The sequence below is a fragment of the Alligator sinensis genome, unplaced genomic scaffold (genome assembly GCF_000455745.1).
Source record: "Alligator sinensis unplaced genomic scaffold, ASM45574v1 scaffold611_2, whole genome shotgun sequence".
Classification (NCBI taxonomy): domain Eukaryota; kingdom Metazoa; phylum Chordata; order Crocodylia; family Alligatoridae; genus Alligator; species Alligator sinensis.
Window position 1 is genome coordinate 1641286 of NW_005841869.1, and position 18462 is coordinate 1659747.

Sequence of the window (18462 nt, forward strand, 5' to 3'; positions counted from 1 at the left end):
CAAATAGCATGTGGTCAGGAACCCATCGACTTGATGTTTTTTGTTGTTTGGTGTTTTTTTTTAAATAAATCCTAAACCCAGGCACCGGCATGCAAATAGCACGTAGATGCAGCTGCCGAAGCCTAGTGATGTGGGTGAGGACGAGAGGGAGGTGCTTGCAGACTGTGCTACATTAAGCATTACTGGGTCACACACTCGGTGAACAATAATATTTAACAGTACCAACTGTAATCTCCATAAATCCTCTTACCTTTCCCGGCCCTGGACCCCCTTCAATTCATTGGGCTGAATTCTCAGTATGTGGCTGGGCTGGGTTTTTTTCCGGCCGAGATATGACAGGATCTTTCATTCGGGAGAGGACGTGTTGCGGGGACCACGCGGATAGATCGGAGAGCGAGCGTTTGACCCGGGCTGGCTAGCGGGGAGGCAGATGGCCACCAGAACGAGACGGGGTGAGCTCCATTTCTGATCTGCACTTCACCCGGAGCTCGGCGAGGTTAGAAAGCAAGATGGCCCTTTATCTGCTATGTAAGTGTATATGCGGGAGCGTTTCTCTCCCTCGTTCCCCCACACACAGTGACGCATATTGTCTAGCTCAACTTATTTGTAAGCTGGCACTCGCAGATCGAGGTCAGAGTCGGGCCGGTCTGACTCTGTTAGCAGCCGCGGAGACGAACCAAATGTTTGCTTGCGAAAGAGGGACCTTTCAGCTTCAGTGCGAATCTCTACGGGGAGTGAAACAATAGTAATAAAGTGCCAAGAAAATGCCAGGCGTGAAAAACAGTGAAAACCAGACGCGGAGCAGGATGTAGACGAACGGTTGGAAACGTGCTGTCGCGGCTTTGCCATGGCCCAGGTGTTGCTTTGGAAGCCGCCGTGGGGGCGTTTCGGGTTGAAAATCAGTGGCAACTTTCCCGTTGGGTTTCGTGTGTGTTTGGGGGGTGGGGGGTGGAGGGTGCCATCATGGTTTGAAGCCCCTGGGTGCCAGCCGTCCGCCTGGACCGTTCTGTAGCGGGGCTGGTGTTTCCTACAAACATCTCTCTGGATTGTGAAAGTGAAAGGGTTGTGCCGGGCAGCGCAGAGCAATATTTCAGAGCAGCGCGGGTTCGCTGCCTCGGCTGGGATTTTTGCAGAGGCTCTAAGTAGGGCAGCGTGTTGTGCGCGGAGCCAGGCAGGGATCGCCGAGGCATCAGGGGATGTGCCTGGAGAGCTGCTGCTGCTCTGAGCAGGAGAGCTGGCAAATGCGATGCTGCTTTCTCTATACCTCGAAAATCGAGCTGGCAGGCTCGTTTCTATATGGGAATCGGCTGTTTTCGGCAGCTTGGCAGAGCAGGCTAGAGTCTCCAAGATGTCACCTCAATTTCAGCCTCACAACTTGCGTGCCCTTTCCCTTTTGTGGATAAGTCGTTCTTGCAGGGCAAAAATGCCAGGGCGCCCTGGACATGAGTCTGCTCTCAGTTTGACCCAGACCCACCACAGCCCTGGTAGTCGCAGGGTCGCTGAGTGGCCGTTGGAGGTTTTCGGGGTAGATCAAAATGGGCAGGGGAGATTAAAGGTGATATTAGGTAGCCCCGAGCACCACCCCGGGGAGTTGTGTGTGTGTGTGAGCTGAGGAACCAAAAACTACAGCCTTCTGTTAGTGCAGGTGTCACTTCTTCGCCTCTATGCTCTCCCTGGCCTGTCGGGGTCCATCTGATGATAGCTTTACTTTGATCGCTTTGAGAGCAGGCTCAGATGAACAATTTAAGCAAATAACATTTCACGTAGGGCACTGGCACTTGCAGAGGTGGAAGAAAGCACATGGCGATATCTGCCAAGCCCTTCAGCCACACCCCAAGGGTTTCGTTGTGACGGTTAATCCTCCTGAACACCCCCGTGTCTCTGAAAAATGCAGTAGGTGGGGTTTGGGATACGCACATTTCAGACCATGCTTCCTCCTTGGGTTTTGTGAAATGCAAGACATCCTTCAGAGGAGCATCTTGGTTCAGACCATTTGCCTTTTAAACATGTGATTGTTGACTGCACCGTGCATTCAGGCGGCAGCTCCCCGATTTCCGTTGTGTATTTGCCGTAACCGTGCACTGTTTGTGGGTGTCAGGACTTCACAGACTTCATACAGTAAAGAGGTGCCCTGACACAAAGGAGCAGCGAGATGCATGTACTTGCAATCCGCGCGGCTGCAACGTTTGGGATAGCAGATCATGAAAGATTTTCTTACTTTGCTTTTCTGTGTCGGGACCTGTGCTGGGAGTTATGCCTCTTCGCTCCTTTTCTCCTTTGATTCTCACATATCCTGCCTATCCAGCTGCATGCAGCGTGTGGATGAATAGATAAAGTGTGCGCCTACGCATATACGATAGCCAGCTAGAAGATGATTCGCGCACGATACACACATACAGAGAAGGCAGGGAGATCTAAACAGATGTACCATATGTCTTTTTTTTACTGAGGAGGATCTGGAATAGTGCATGGGGGCAAACTTGAATAAATGATGTAAGTGCAAAAGCAGCAAGGGGTGAAGTGCTGGAATAGGGGGAGAGTGTGAGATTCATTACAGAACTAAAAAACCAAACCAGAGCCCATTTTTGAACATGGGACATATTGGCAGGGGGTTCACTGGTGCTGGGGCAGAGTTGTCTCGTTAATTTGACATCAATTTGACATCAGCAGCCTGGCTTTTTCAGATTTCCTCTTGGTCAAGGAGAGCTGCTTGGGCACCGCTTTGAGACGGCTGACAGTTGGAAACGTGTGCTCCTTCGTTGCCTGGGGCTTACGTGGCATATACCAAGGTTTCCATTTCCGCTTCTGCTTCCGCTTCCATTTCCTGTCCACGTTGCTATTGCCAGGCATTTATTTGTGAATTTAGACCCTGCTGGGACTGTGTTTGGAGCAATGGAAGAAGCTAAAGGAAGTATATTTTAGTAAAATCTCGGCCAGCGGTAGAATATCTGACAAATCCAAAGGCCTGGATAAGAAAATATACCCTAGTTAGGCAGACAAGGCATTGATTTGTAGCAAAGGCTTCCTGCGTTCCTCGCCCTGCTGGATTTTGCATTGGCGGGGAAGTGGCAAGAAGCAGCTCCCGTCTGCCGTGCTGTAGGTTTGGAAAAGGTGTGCTGAGGGGATGTCAGGTCAGGTAAGAGCTTTGCCTCACAGGCCAGATTTTGCCATTTTTATTCACCCTCCATACCTTGTTCTGCGAGAGACCCTGTTGATCTCAGTGGGACGACTGATGGCGTACGGTAGCGCTACCGAGCGTGAGCCAGCGTGGCAGGATCTGACCCAATCCGAACATTAGGCTGGCACAATCAGTTTGTAAAAATGCGAGGGCTAAATGAAGTCTGTGGAAAGAGCTCTCCTGTCAATTTGTTGGCTAGTCAAATTGCTCATTAGAGCTAAAGGAGGGTTCATTCAGTTAAAGCAGCTGTTTGTTAACAAGGTTTCCTGCCTCTTGATTTATTGCCGTGGCTGACAAAGTTTTATCGTGGCGCGCCGAGTGTTCATCTTCGTAGTGGCCTCTCCAGATTCAGCCGCAAATCAAGCATTTGGCACATGGCTGTCCTTAATTGGACCCACATTTCTACAGCGACGTACGTGACGAAGGACACCGTCGAGGACAGATTTGGGAGAGCGGAGCTGGAAAACCCAGGGGGTTAGTTTGCTGTGGTCATTTATGACTGGTCCTAAAATATTTCTGATGGCTTTTGCAATGTTGACCTTTTAAAAGCATGTTCTGCACGGGACTGGGAGAAGAGTTTGTGTAGGATTTTTTAAACTGAAGTTTATAAGCAGTGGGATTGATCCTGCTTCCTCTGAAATCTGTGTCAAAAGTCCCCTTGATTTTGGTGGGACTGAAACGGGCCTTCACTGTAGAGGGGAAAGCTATCTCTCTGTTTCCCTTTGTTCGGTGTAATGACTGTTGACAGCGTCCTGAAGACAGAGCTCTACCTCGCAGGACTGGCTTGACAGTCTCCGACTTCAGGTGCAAATGATAGTCCGTAGCTGCTGGGTGGTCGTTTAGTGGAGGACGGGCCATGGTGGTGGGAAGCTGGATTTACTGGTATGGTCATCAAGAAATTGAGGACAAAGAGTGCCCTCCGCTAACTGGCAAGGCAGCCAAGCTTGCCAACATCAGGGCAGGCACGCTTGGTCTGTCTTTGAGCTGAATTGCAATAAAAATGGAAATAATTAACCATCTGTTGGTGTGCGACATGCCTACAGCTTTCATCCTGAGCAGAACGAGCTGTCATGTCTCCTGATGAGGGTCTATGCAAGACCCCCATTTGGCCACCAAAGTGTTTTTGGAAACATTGTCGTTGTCACAAAGGTCACAGAGCAGGGTCTCGTCACCATAAAGAAGGATATTTAAAAAGATCACCCCGTCCTAGTGCTGGCAAAGACGCCGCATCGTCAGCAAAGCCGAGGGAGGTTTTCTACGGTTGGTACAGGCACAGCGCAGGCAGAAGTACCGCGAGTTTTGCACCGCCCTACGCTGAAGAAGCCATCCCGAGGGGGACAAGCTCTTCATGACTCGTCCCAGCTTCGCACGTGAGCTAGGAAGGGAGCTGGGCTAGCTCGTATCTGTGCATCCACCTAGTTCTTGGGACTACGATAAGACTTGCCCAGCTCCTTTCCTTTAAACAACCAGAGGGCTCTCTGGTAATGATACCGTTCAGGCTTTCCCAGGTCAGGGCGAATTCGAAGCGACTCCCCAGAGGGGAAACAGGCTGAGTTTCTCTTAATGGTGGACTAAACTATAAGCCCACGCTAGACTTTTATTTCAGCAAGGGGAGGCGCATTTTAAAAAGGAAGAACAAACTTCAGAGGTAGTAAATCCCCATAAAAGACTAACACGTAGATGTGGTTTTATTCCGAATGGGTCCCGGGAGGGTTCATGGCCTTTGGGGGGCATGCCTGTAAGGGTTTCACCACTGGAGCTGGGACTTTGGGCTGGGGATAGTTTTCTTTTTACATACATGGATCGTAGTGATTTGAGCGGTAGCGGCAGCTAAAACTCCACACAGGACCAAGTCCCTGGACTTCTCACCCCATATTTCCTGTTTGCAGCTTAGATTTATATTTACTTCATTGGAAGCTAGAAGCAGGCAGGCGCTAGGACAGTTTAATCTTCGTTGCATGAATACACTCAGATTTTACTGGCCTGGTGAGATGTAGTTTCTTTCTTTTTTAATTTTTTAGCTTCATTTTGTCTGGCTCTTGTTATTCTGGGATAAACCCTAAACTGTGTAATTACAATATTGATCTTTCCTGAAGATACTATTCTGCGTGTGCTGGAACTCATTTAAAACTGAGATGCTCTAAATTACTAAGGTTTGTGATTATTTTGCAAGTTTCTCTGCATAATTCCAGGAGATAACACGCCATTTATGCTTTCTCTTGGCAACATGAAAGTCGGAGCATATGGCCGATTGTTAAATGAGCCTCAGTCTTGGAAGGGATATGGTGATGAATTAATAGCACCAAAGACTTGCACTAGTGTAATTCTCCCCCCCCCTAATTTATTTTCTCTATTAAAGCTTTTTATTTGCTACCCCCAGAGAGGGAAGTCTGTGTACAACCCGTGAGCTACGGATTCCTAGTCCTATGCTAGAGAGGTCAGTTTTGTGGGTTTTCAAACACTCGAAAGGCTCCTTTTTATCCAGCAACGTATGATGTATGTCATTTAAAAAATCTGCGCCGGGTTAGTAAGCTAAGCTTATAATAGCGAGATCTTTTTAGATCAAGTTCTTGTGTGTTTATTCTTCCAGAATATTATAAGTCAAGGTGAAATTAGTTGGGCTTGATGGGAATGTGGTGGCCTCTGCCCTGGCACTGCAAAGTCTCAGAAATTCATTTTATTTCCTGTGCAAAGGAGGATGATTCACAAGGCAAAACTAGGCCACTGGCAGCCCCCAGAACGCATGAATGGCTTTCAGATCGGTGCTAGGAAGTGCGATTAGTGCGCTCTCTCCTTTTGCTACCGACTTCAATAGCAGTAGCCGGTGAGGTTTTTCAGGCAGGTACAGTTATAAAAGCAGGGAGCCCAGTGAAGAGGGGACTAAGGCCTGCAAACGGGCCCACGGTTTTCACGATGACAAGCCTACTTCCAGCAGGCGTTGCTGAGGCTGTCAGACGTGGTGGGGCCCTATACGGAAAGCATTTAGCCCTATCAACAGCAAGGGTTTGAAATGCAAAATATAATTTTTTAGGACAGTAAGGAACAAGGAGGGCTTGGCAGATAATAGGGCCTGTTTATCATGCACTAGATAGTGTCAGCTCCCACCCTCCAATCAGCGAACAATAATGTGGCGGAGATTCAAGGACAATCACAAGATTGCTGGCCTCCTATCCTACCTGCATTTATTTCAAGGGAACCTTGTCTCGAAATATGCAAATCAGCCTTTTAATGCGATTCCTTTGCAAAATATTTCTCGAACCAGAAAGTTAATTACTGGTCTCTAATTAATGGTTATGTTGGAAGGCTCGAGCAAAACGAACAAGAGAAGAGCGTTACAGAAGTACAGGAGGGGACGCTTGCTCTTCTCCACCGAAAACGTCACGTTGCTCGTGCTATTAAGTAAATGCAGAACGTGGGTCCTCGAGTACTAAAAAAGCAGCGTTGTTCTTAATAGGAAGGGGTTGTTTGTAGCTTGATTTCAAGGAGCCCTGAATCAGAAACAAGGGCAGTCCCTTGTAAGGAAGAAATACAAATCGTCAGCTGTGTAAGATGCACTAAACTTCTCCTGCACCGGCAGCCTAGGTTTCTCCCATGTCGACAGTGGCATTCATTCCCCTCTGGAATCGATTTGATGCTGCGGTTAATGACGGATGACGGGGGCACCTCTTGCTTAAGTTAAGTTTCCTGGTTGGAGATTCATTGCGGGAGCGCGGCGTGGGGAATTAGCAGCTTCATTCTTCATGAGTAACGACACTGGGAGCGTTTGTTGTCAGGGTGCCGGGGAGCGGGGAGCGGCCCGGTATCAGCATTGCGCGCCTTTCATTTTTTTTGACTGAGGGAACCGAGTGCAGGCGGTAATGAGCTTGGAAGGGCACAGATTGGTGCTCTTGTCACTCCTCGTAGGGACACGGGTTTTGCACGACTCCCCTCGGGCAGTACAGCACCACCCTCTGCTAATGCCAGCTAATAACCTCGAGAGAAGCCGAGACCGGCTGGGAACAACAAGGTGCTCTCCCAGATCTCCCGAGGCAATGGTGGGTTGTGCGTCTTCCCCTTGTTAAGGGGCCCTGCCTGGGCGTGTGGGTGTGCGTGGGCACACGAGCGTGCGCCAGTGATGGGTGTCCGAGGGAAGCCCGTCTGACGTTCACGCAGAAGTAGGTGGGCGCTTCCTTTCCATTCCTCGCGTGGGTTGACTTCCTGCTCCAACGGGGAGTTTATATCCGGTGCGTTTGAGTAAAAGGCTGGGTTTCTCTGGAGCCCATTTTTCAAGCTGAGCTAGATTATCCCAGGGAAGGAAGAAAAACAAATAAGTGGAGGGGGTAGGGGGAATGATTCTCCCCTTCTGCCGTTTGTCCCCTTTCCAATTTCCTAGCAGCCCGAACAAAGCGACGCGCCGTGACCCCATGGGGTGCCCTGCTGACACTTTGACTTGACTGGGAGGCATCTAGCAAAATGATAAAAACCCTTCCTACTTCGCCATATGCAGTGCGACTGTGATAATTGGCTTCATGCATCTTACAATTAGCTTGAAAAAATATGGTTTGCATCCCTGACCTTCTCTCCGTAAGCAAGGCCATTGTTTCAGTGTCCTGCTTAATTACAAAATATAGAGTTGTGCGAGGATATAGATGATACCCTTGTATTGTTGGCTGTAATTTGATGAGACATCATAATGGGGAGTTTTCATACCGAGGGCACCGAATTAGCGTAGCGTGAAGCTACATTTCTCCGAACCCACTGAATAAGGGAAAGTACTCTAACTTTTGCACATTTGTAATCAAAGCATTGTATTGCAGCTGCAGATGGCTAGCCTTGGACGAACGTTTGCTAAGTCAGTCCAGCGGCATGCCTTGTTCCTGCAGTGAGGTATCCGATCAATTCGTGCGTTGACTTTCCTTTCCTTTACCGTTCTGGTCAACATTTTTAAACGTGTAAGAGCGCTGGACTTGAACTGCTGCTGCCAAGTCTTTATCAGCCACCGACTGGCAAAGGTCTTCTCTTACCGTATATCGAGCCTAACCTGGAGGGTTAAAAGAGGTTAAGCCCATATCCATCATTCATTTTGTCCTCATCCCTTGTGCTAAGAGTCCGAAGCAGGCAGTTTCCAGCGCTGCTGACGTTCTCCTTGAAGTCCTCTATACCACTAATTTGCTTTTGGTACAAGCCAGAGCATAGCAGTGGCTGGCTGCGGTTTTCGTTGCTTGGTTTGGGCTTATTAATCTCGACTCGGGGAATAAACAAATGTGCTCTGAATTCTTTTACCGGCCCACGCAGGAGGCAGTCGGGGCATTATTATTTATGTTAATAAAGGTGAAAATTACAGACGAGGAGAACTTCATTAATGATTCCCCCAGAGCTGCAGGGTGGAGTAACGTAGCTTCCCTGCACCATAGCACTTGCAAAAGGCTTTTGTCGGTCTTGTATTTTTCCATTAATTGGTATGTATTTTGGTTTTAAACAAAAAGCGTTTCTACCCGGGGCCCAGAATCACGCATCATCCCGCATCGTGCATACCTCCACGGTTATGCTGCTCCTCGCACTTCGCCCAGCACGGTCCTGTCTGGAAACCAGAGTGTCTTTCGAATGACAGGCGGGAAGACGGAGCACTTCCAACCTCCCCAGCCCTGCGGTCTCTCCACGGGAGGTTTAGGCGGGCAGTCCCTCAGGCATTCGGCTAGACCTGTCTAGTGCTGTCTCTTCCTGTTGTCTTTCCACCCGGCTGAAGAGCAGAGCGGTCGGCCGTTTTGGAGCCCGTTTGCAAACCCGCCGCCTGTCCTGGAAAAGGGGCGAGCGTTGTTTACACCAGTTTCTGACAGGCAACTCCAACGCCTGCTTACACGCCGCATCAGCTTAATGATGAGGGATTATTTCCGGTGTGGTACACGACCAGCAGGAGGAGGCTTCTTTTGCGCTGCTTCCTTCCCCGCGCCACGCACGTACAGCCGAGCCATGTGCTGCCAGCTCCTCTCAAATGATCTCATGTCTCAACAGTGGTGCATAAAGACAGTATCTATGGAAAGAAAAGGAAACCGGCTGGGGGAGCTGGGCTTTTGCCCTTGTTTGTGTAACTTCTTGTTGCCGGATTGCATCTGGACGTCTTGAGAATTGCATTTGCCAGGCAAAGGTTCGACCGTGCCTGGGAGCATTTGTATAAGCAGTGCATGCATAATCAGATCATTATTTTACTGATGGCAGTAGGCAAGCTGGCGTTGTGCTAAACAGGTGCCACGCGTAACGGGATAATGCAGCAGCTAGGATGAGCCCTGGGGGACGGCCAGCGGGCCTTGAGCATCCCGAACCTCAGGTTCGACCCCTCACACTGCCGCTGGCTCTGTGTAGCCTTAGGCGAGCAGGTTGCTTTGCTGACATCTGCCTCTGTTCTCCCTCTTCGAAATGGGCTGTCTACCTGCTAGGAGGGGCCGGGTGGCTTTGTGCGTCAGATTTTGCCTTGGTTTACCCAGTCCTTTCAATTGGCAGTCTCTGCAGAATTTGTGAGCACTGTGCCTGTCTGTCATATTGTGTGTGTGTGTGTGTGTGTGTGTGTACACACTGTATTAAACAAATATACCCCTGCTCACTTAGTCTGGCTGGTGCTTGTAGCCATGCTACTAGCTGACCCTGCAAAAGGAGGCAACCCAAATAGCATTTTAATAGCACGATTAACTCTCGGGTTGTCATGCAATGCCTCAGTGGTGGGAAAAGGGGCAAGTGTGTTCGTGCCCCTCCTGGGTGCCCTGGGAGGGACTGAGTTAAGCCGGTTGCAGCAGGGGAGCATTAGCGGTTCTGCCTCCTTCTCTTCCAGGGGTAGTGCGGGGAACCGCATCTCGAAGAGGCCCTGGCTGGAGCCACTGGGAAGCAGCTTTCTTGCTGGATGAGCACATGAGCACAGCATCTTAGTTCAGGGCACGTCAACACGTTCATTAATGCGCAGTAGTTACTGCACATTTTGTTTGGTACTCGTTTAATGAAGGACTAACGAAATGTGCAGTAAGTACAGTTAGTGCGCAGTAGTGCCGGCGCACGGGTTTTAGTGATGCTTACTGTGCAGTAGCGCATTAGCATGGTTTTTGACCGGCACGCTACTGCGCAGTGTTATCAGGCTACTGTGCAGGAAGCGTCTCGTGTCGACCGCCCGCGCAGCGGTTTCTGAAACGCACGCTGTTTCCAGAGGTGGAGTGAGCTGGGGCTCTACCCAGCAAGCCAGCCAGGCTTCAGTAGGGCACCCGGGCTGCGGCATGCCCCACGGACGTGCTGGTGCTGTTGGTTTACCTGTGCCCCGGCAGGACAGCACAGGGGATGCTTGCCCACGCGCTTGTGCCCTCGCACAGCAGAGCTAGAAGCCATTTTTTGCTTGTTTCTAGGCACTTATTTTTAATTAAAGCTTGAATTCCTCAGAACCTGACGCTTTGGTAATTAATTACTCTTAACGATTCCGAGGGCCTCCGCCGAAACCCCAGCTCAGCTTTGTCCCAGTCCTCCCCTCATTTGTAACCTGGGCACTGCGAACGTTATTAAGCTTTGCAAAATTCTCCAGTCCCTGTTGCAATGATCGTGGTTCTCAGTCTCGCTGTGGTCCTTCCCTGTGAATCCAACCATGGCAAACGTCTTGCTCTTTTGGAGAGAGGGGATGCGGACGGTCAAGTTTAATCCCATTGTTTTTCTCTTCTGTTTAAATTCCACGGGACCTTAATTTGTGCGAGGGGGGAAAAGAAAAAAGTTGCGAATGGAAATATAGCAACTGAGCCGGGGCTGTGTTTGCAAGCCTTTGTTCAGACTTCTTCCAGAAGACGCAGATGCTTGACATGTATATCTTGTTATCCAATTTCATATAGCGGTGGCCACGCACAGAAATCCGTTGATTGTAGCTTGAGGCAGCCCGGGCACTGAGCTCACTGCGGCTGTTAGCTGTACAGAGCGCTGGATATAATGATGTTCAAGACTTGTGAATATGAAATAACTGTGTCAAGTTCATCCATCAACTGGAAGGAAAAGCTGGGCAAAAATGTCCTCTCCCTCCCCTCACCGCACACATTAACAGCACAGCCCTGCGTCTATTATAGGGCACCTTTGAGTTGAAATTATCGTTAGGGAGATATCAGGTGAATCGCGCTACAGCACGGGTAATGTTCTTGTAATAAGATGATGAGCTCGTTTTTCCTGGCAGTGATATTTGTGTTTATTGTCCTGCTCCCGTTCTTTTCAGTAAAATTCAGACCTCTGTTTTCCCAGTGACAAAGAGAAGCAGGAATTTAATTTAATGATGCCAGTGCATTGAGCAGGAATTAAAATAGCAGCCTTTAAAACCACTTACGGTTGTTTTGAAACAAGATAAGAGGCATGAGTTGTGGTGAGCTTGGCTTTCGTGCGCCCCGGCTGCCTATGCGATGCAGTTCGTATCGGACACGTGCCATAGAAACAGTAAGGGATTCGTAATGATAAACCCACAGGTTTTGATGTTGGGCTGTCTCGTTTCACATACGTTTCCAAGCGTCTCTGGGATTTTGCTGGCTCTGTGAAGTAACCCTGCGATGCTCTGTTGCCAGTATGGGGGAGATTGCCCCTTATTCCAGGCATTTGGGTGTTCCCTCCCCATCAGAGCCCCTCTGCAAACCTGTCCTGCGAGGGTTGTTAGCAAGGGATTTGCATAACTGTTGTAGCCTGAATAATTAATATCGTGCTGTCCTTGCTGGGGGGGATCTCTGTTCCACCATGGACATGATTGCAACTAGATGCTAAACCTCTCTGCGAGCAATTTGGTTTTTTGAGAGGTTTTTCTTCCCCCACACTTCCCTTTGAGAATTAAGAGCAAAAGGTCAGGGGGCATTAACTGCTATTAGCTCATGCCGCTGTGTTGGCTGGGATCTCATCAGATGATGGCATCCATTGTCCACCCCGTGTGTGTGCTTGAGTAATCCTCCCGGGCATTAAGGAAGGCCAAGTGCCGTCTCTGCCAATTAGCGAGCCGGCGCCTTCGGGCAGGCTTTGTCTTTCTTTCTGGGTCGGAGCATGACGCTTCCCGGATGAGGAGTAGCGTCTCCTGTGCAGCTCCCTCCGGGCTGCTGCGCCTCCCACCCTGCCACCCTCCATGCTCGGGAGGGTCCAGTCTGACCCCAGCGCCGCGGGAAGCCTGGCTATTCAGAGCCTTCTCCACGCTGTTCAGGTGCCGTGCGTCTGCAACCCGGTGCTGCATTTTCCCTGGCAAGAGGCTGTGGCGAGACTAGGACGAGACCGACCTTTTCTGCGTCGCTTCCACGGCTCCAGTCCTGGGCACGGCTGGAAACCAGAAGCGAGCCGAGTAAGTCCAGGTGTTCAAAACCCTGGTGCTTGGACGGCTGTGGGCCCTGAGGTTTGGGACAGGACCCTTACAAAGAGAGTAGCCACCTCCGTGCTCAGCCAACAACACATGAAGGCTGCCCAGGCTTTGAGCTTTGCTAATTGTAACGCCTGTTGTAAGGGCAGGCACTGCATGTTTGCAGGGCCAGGTCGTAGCCGTTCCCCCTTCCTCCAGGCGGGTGGTGAAATGACCACTGCGTACGCACTCCCCACGACTGGCAGGCATTAGCTTTTAAGTTTTGGCACGATGACATTTCATGCAATGTGTTTCCAGCCTTAAGAGGTTGTGACCAGCAGGCTCATCCTAGGCCTGATGGGTGTTCCCCGTTGAGTGATGCATGGGTCCCTGCATAACATTACCCATCAACTTCTGAACAGTATGTGGCATTGGCAGGCACTCTGCATGGAGTCTCTCTGCCACCCCTGGATTTATTATTCATCATCCAGACCTTATTGACTAGGGAGCAAAGCGGGAGGCTGGCAGGGCACGGGCAGGAAACGGAGCAATTGTTCAGATTCTGGTTGTATGCTTATATTAGAGCCTGGACTTTAAAATCGAGCAAGAACGTACAGCCCCGGAGCGGAGGCGTCCCATGCAAGAGGAAGAATCCCCTCCGCAGAGACGTTCGGTTCAGACAGTACTGCGGTTTGCCCTTGTGGGGAGTGAGGCTCGCTTACCGATGCATGGGCCTTAGCCCGGCCCACCAAAGTAACCACAGCCTGTCCTGAGATAAGGAAGCAGAATTTTTCTCGGTTTCACTCCTCGTTCTGATGTGCCCGCTGGGCCATGGCCGAGCTCATTTGTGCTGCCCTGTGGCAGCCCTGCAGGGCTAATCAGGGTGATAACGGACACCGAAGCCTTCTCAGGTAGGCAGAAATCTACCTGTCTGCAAGACAGTCACCGTGCGACAGATTAGAGAAGTGCAAGGACCGTGATTCCCAGTCAAGTAGCTACAGAAATGTTAGCCAACAGCTTCACTAATGCTGAATCCTTGGGGGCTTTGCTTGATTACACCAGCCTGGGCCACACTTGGAGATAATTATCCTGATGGCTGGAAGGTGGCGAGGAAGCTCCTCCACGGAGAAACCCAGTTGTGTCCCAGGGGGATGCATTGGAAGAGGCTGGCAAACCTTCAGTGCAGGGAGATTTATTTAAGGTAGCTCTTGCTTTCACACCTCCTTTTTCTGCTGGGAGCTCCTTGAGGCATCGAGGGCTGTAGGTCTGGCTAACAGTAGTGTCCTCAATCCCCCATCCTTTAACTAGTTATTCCTGGCTCCATTTCCAAAGGCCAGGAGAAGGGGGCTGAGTGTCAGGGTCCCTGCAGTGACTTTGCCTTGCAGCTTTGGGCGAGTCCTCAACTAGCTTCTTTACTTGATTTTTCCCCCCCTGTATAATGTGCCCACCCCAGATGTGCTGGGAGACCCCGAAATGAATATGAGCAAAGCACTTCTAAATACACCAATGAAAGGTGCTAGAGATGGGCAAAGGGTTTGGTTTGTTTTTTTATCCCTCAAGATGAACCTTTCGTGTCTGTCGCATACGCAGTGGGCTAGCAGCCTTCTCACTTGGCATGCTTGTACTCAAAACCTGCTCTTCCTCCAAGCAGAGGCAAGTTGCTCATCTTTTTGCATGGGTCTGTCAGAAGTAGGAATGGGAAGACAGACTCGGAGTAGCGACCCATCCAGTCCAGTGTCTGGATCAGTGCTAGATGCTTGCAGCCCTTGAGGAAAGCCTGTACTGCAGAATTATGGAGTAACGGCACTGCAGGAAGAACACCTTCCTAACCCCTGTCTGTTAGTGGGCGGCGTGTGCCCTGCAGCGTGAGAGCATCACGGTATCTCTTCTAAAAGAGACATGGAGAAAAAAGCACCCCAGATCATAACTGCAGATGTTCTCATTATCTGTATAAGCTTCTAATCTAATTTTGAATCCTATTAAACTTTTGTCCCCAATTACATCTTGTAGCAATGAGTTCCACAGGTTAATTATGCGTTGTATAAAAAAAAAATCATTTTCTTTTATCAGTTTCAAATTTGCTGCCTTTCAGTTTTATTGTCTGTTCTCTCCTGCTAGGAGATGGTAAACAGAAGCAGCCCATTTATCTCCCATATTACCATTCATTATTCACTCAGCCTCTATCACAGCCCCTCTTATTCCTTTTCTTTTCCAATTAAGCAGCCCCCTTCTTTTCTCTCCCTCTTCCCGTGGAAAGCTTTCCATGGCTCTCAGGTTTGTTTTTTGGGGGGTTTGGTTCTTTTTTGCTTTTCCTAATAAATGCACTGCACGCATCCCCCAGCATTGGCTGTGGAGGAGGCATCTTTTCTACACCAGTTGTTTCAAAAACACTGACATATTTTTGGTTCCTGTGCGCATGGAAGTCAGGTGCTTTGGCTGGTGCTGGGACTGTTTTTCCTTGCGACTGCCTGCCTGCTCCTTGGCCCCAGAGCCCCTGAGGTACAGAGCTGAAACGGAGAGCTGGGTAGCGCAGACGCCTGCACGGTGGGGAGAAAGCCGGGAGACGGGGAAGTGCTGAGCGTGAGGCTGGGTGAGAATGGCAGCTATTCTCCCGGGGCCCGCAGACAGCAGTGGGATGGCTAGAAGAGCAGCTAGCAAGGGGGCTAGAGCTGCAAGACGGGGAAGTGAGCTCTTCCCAGACTCTGTCGTGCACTTGGGGTTTAGTCGGGCCCGTCACGTACAAGCAGACGCGAAGCTTGCGTGGAGATCTGGGTGTCACCAAAGCTCCTTGATCCATGGGTCTAGTGCAGCATCCCGGACCCAGGCAGGGCTCTAACCATGAGGGCGGCTTTAGTGTTCATCTGCAGGTAGTTATTCGCAAGGGCAGGGACTGAATGGAGTATGTCTGGAGGAGTCCGAGAAGCCTTATCACAAAGGAGAAACCACACCTTCCTCCCCTTCCCAAAGCTGCCCTGGCACTCGCCGTTGGCATTCACTCCTCGTGAGTTGGGCCCCTTCCTGCTTGCTAACTGCGGGCCGGCTGTCGCTGTCAGACTGTGACTCTTGCTGGGAGCTGGTGTCTTGCTTGGATGTCGATGCAGGAAAACCAGTTGCTGATGCCAGCGTGCTGGCATGAATCATGATGATGATAAATAGCCGCTCATCGATGGCAGTTTGGTAGCGCCCCGCCCCGAGGGCTCAGGTGCCTGAAAAGAAAGGAGGGGGAATAAAAGGTGAATCAAATTTGCCTGCAGAAAGGCCCCGCCAAACAAAACCAGGGTTGTGGGCATCACTCTCCTGGCCAGGTGTTCGCCACGGGGCGTGCGGATGCGTGGGGCAGCTCGGGGCCGGGGGCAGGAGCAGATCGCGTCGGGGCGGTGCAGAGCCACAGCTGGGACCGCTCTCCCCAGGGCACGGGCAGAGCGCCAGGCTTGAGGGACCGGCTCAGGCCGATAGCTGGCAGAGGCCAGACGGGCGACTCCCCGAAGGAGCAGGCACAGACGGTGCGTGCAAGGGGGTGGCAGGAGGGTAATTGGCCGCACGGGGAGAACTGCAGCCTGGCCCCGGTCTGGCCCTTTAGACACTGAGCTGCCCCCCCATGTGTCTCCCCCCGTCTCTCCATCTCTGGGAATCGCCAGGCCTGCTCGTTTCAACGCCACATATTTTTTCATTTAAACGGAGTGATATGGAGCCGGCATTACACAGAGGGATGAGTTATAAAATAATGGGCCTAATAAGCATACAAAATAATCTGACTGTACAAGAGTGCAGTCTGTGGAACAGCAGCTGCAGAAAATATATTCAGGTTATCAGTGTGTGGCTATTCTGCGCTGAAAGGGCTTAGGCGTAATGAGAGTTACTGCATCGCAGGAACTTCTGACAATGAATAGTGACATTTTCCAAGAACAACTTAAAAAAACCCCTGCGCACAGTGGGAATTCAGGGCTGACTGACAGGCCTGCATATGTTCCTCTCTCTACGCTCCAAACAGGCACGCTGGTGGCAGTGAAAAGGGGTAGCGTCCCCCATCCCACCCAGCCAGATGTGCCTTGACCCAGGCCTGCGGGGACCGGTCGATACGGTGATACCACAGGGTCAGGGCAGGAGCTTTTTGGGGTGGGAGTCGGGTAGCGCCAGCTGAGATGGGGGGCTCCATGGTAAGGCACCTGCCCTGAGACCCGAATGCTACCCCCCTTCCCCAAGTGACTTCCACCCAGGTGACCAAACAGCCATCGGATGATCATTTTGGACCATTTCTGACTCAGCCTGGTGACCTCCGGGAGCCCAGGGCGCTGCGACCCATTGCTCACCGTCTCGCTGGGGTGATCTGATTCTGGTGTCAAGGTTTGAAATGTGAGAAAATTAGCTTTTTCTGGGATGAAATTGCAAAGCAGTCCAGGACTCGGTCCCACCAGTCCGCTTCCCTGAATCAAGCACTGAGAAGGGGAGTTGTGGGGTAGGTCTATCCCTTCCTTCCCTGTTCGCCACTTTGCTCTCCATCCAGATGTGACATCCTGTCTTGATCTTGGCTGTGTGCTTTTGAAGTGGCCTGGGGTGACGAATCGATACCTTCTGAGCCTGGCGTGCGTTGTACCACCCCGATGTCTGGCATTTTTATATTCTCAGGTGTGATTGTTACAACCGCCAACCTTGTCACTTAGAGGCTGTAAAACTATTGTTTGGCACCTGGAGTCGTTTTTCTGGACACTTCCCTTCATGCTACATTTTTTTCCCCTTCCTCTAAATGTCAGTCCATAATGCTCATGGGATTAAACCAGGGTTGGCGCTTGCACAGATTCCCTTTAGCTCCTGCTCTCGGTGCTCCCCGTCGGAGGAACAGGGATGCCCCATTTCAGTTAAACCTGTGACTCTTGCTGATTGAGTTCACCCTTGGAAATGCGTGAAACCACATTGAGTCTCCCAAGCACCTGATGGGCCTTTTGGTCTGCACAATAACCTGTGTGGAGATTAGAGATGGTTGAACAGTGCAAGAAGCAATGAGCAAATATTTGTACTAACAAACATAGTGGATATTTGCACTAATGAACACAGGGCTCCGCTTCTGTCCACGCGGTCAGATTATGCATTGCTGCGGCAGCTGCCGTGCTTGTGAATCCCAAAAGCTTCGGCACCGGCATTGGCTTGCGCGAAAATCTATAGAGGAAAGTTCCTCGTTTGCCTGTTGAAAAACGTATACTCCAGTCAGAGGGGAGAAACGGCACAACGTGACCCGAGCGGCCAACTCCACACCCATGCCGTGGTCATCAGTACTTCAATCGAACTGTTTGCAAAGATGCTGTAGGCTGGGCTTTTCTGTCATGTGCTCGTTATCTCAGGCTCCTTAATATGCCGGTCTTTGCAGACATTTGCCCCACGTGAGGGTCTGGCTCCCCGCGCTCCTGCTGACGATGGCTTTGTCATGGCCTCCTGCTCACGCAGCTCCTCCTCGCCAGCCCAGACTTCAGAGAGCCGTAGAGGCCGGCCGCACACCGTGATGTGAACTCAAGGGAGGGTCGAACCAAAACTTTCAAAAATGTTGCTTCTGCCAGGACTCCTGATCTGCAAATCCCAGCGGCTTCGGCCACTCTGTCCTATAACCCACGTTACAGCAGCGCGACTTGTTTCTTGCAAAGTAAATCATCAAAAGAACGCGGCCCTTTTTCTGATGGTGAGCTGGCGTCAGCCGGCGCAGCGCTGTTGAAGTCGGCGGAGCTCCGGCTGTCGGGATCTGCCCTGTGAAAAATTGTGTGTACGGTGTACCCCATTACGGGATGGCGAAGGGAAACAGCCTGCCTTCCACCGCTTCCTTCTTTTATGCTTCTTCGTTTCATCTAAAACAGACGCCGTTGCCCTAATTTTCAAAGGAGGGCTGGGGAGGAGTTACGGGCTGGTGTTCTGGATACGGGGTGTCTCTTGGACAGCGCGGGAAGGTGGGCATCTCCCGCACGTCCGCATCCCGCCTTCTCGTTCCATCGCTGTCCTTGCCTCTCGGCAT

The 18462-nt window shown here is 50.9% G+C and overlaps 1 protein-coding gene across 10 annotated transcripts in view; it reads left to right on the forward strand.

Moving 5' to 3' along the window:
• DAB2IP (DAB2 interacting protein) overlaps window positions 1-18462 on the forward strand; it is a 272314-nt gene that overhangs the window by 134856 nt on the left and 118996 nt on the right. The window lies entirely within an intron of this gene.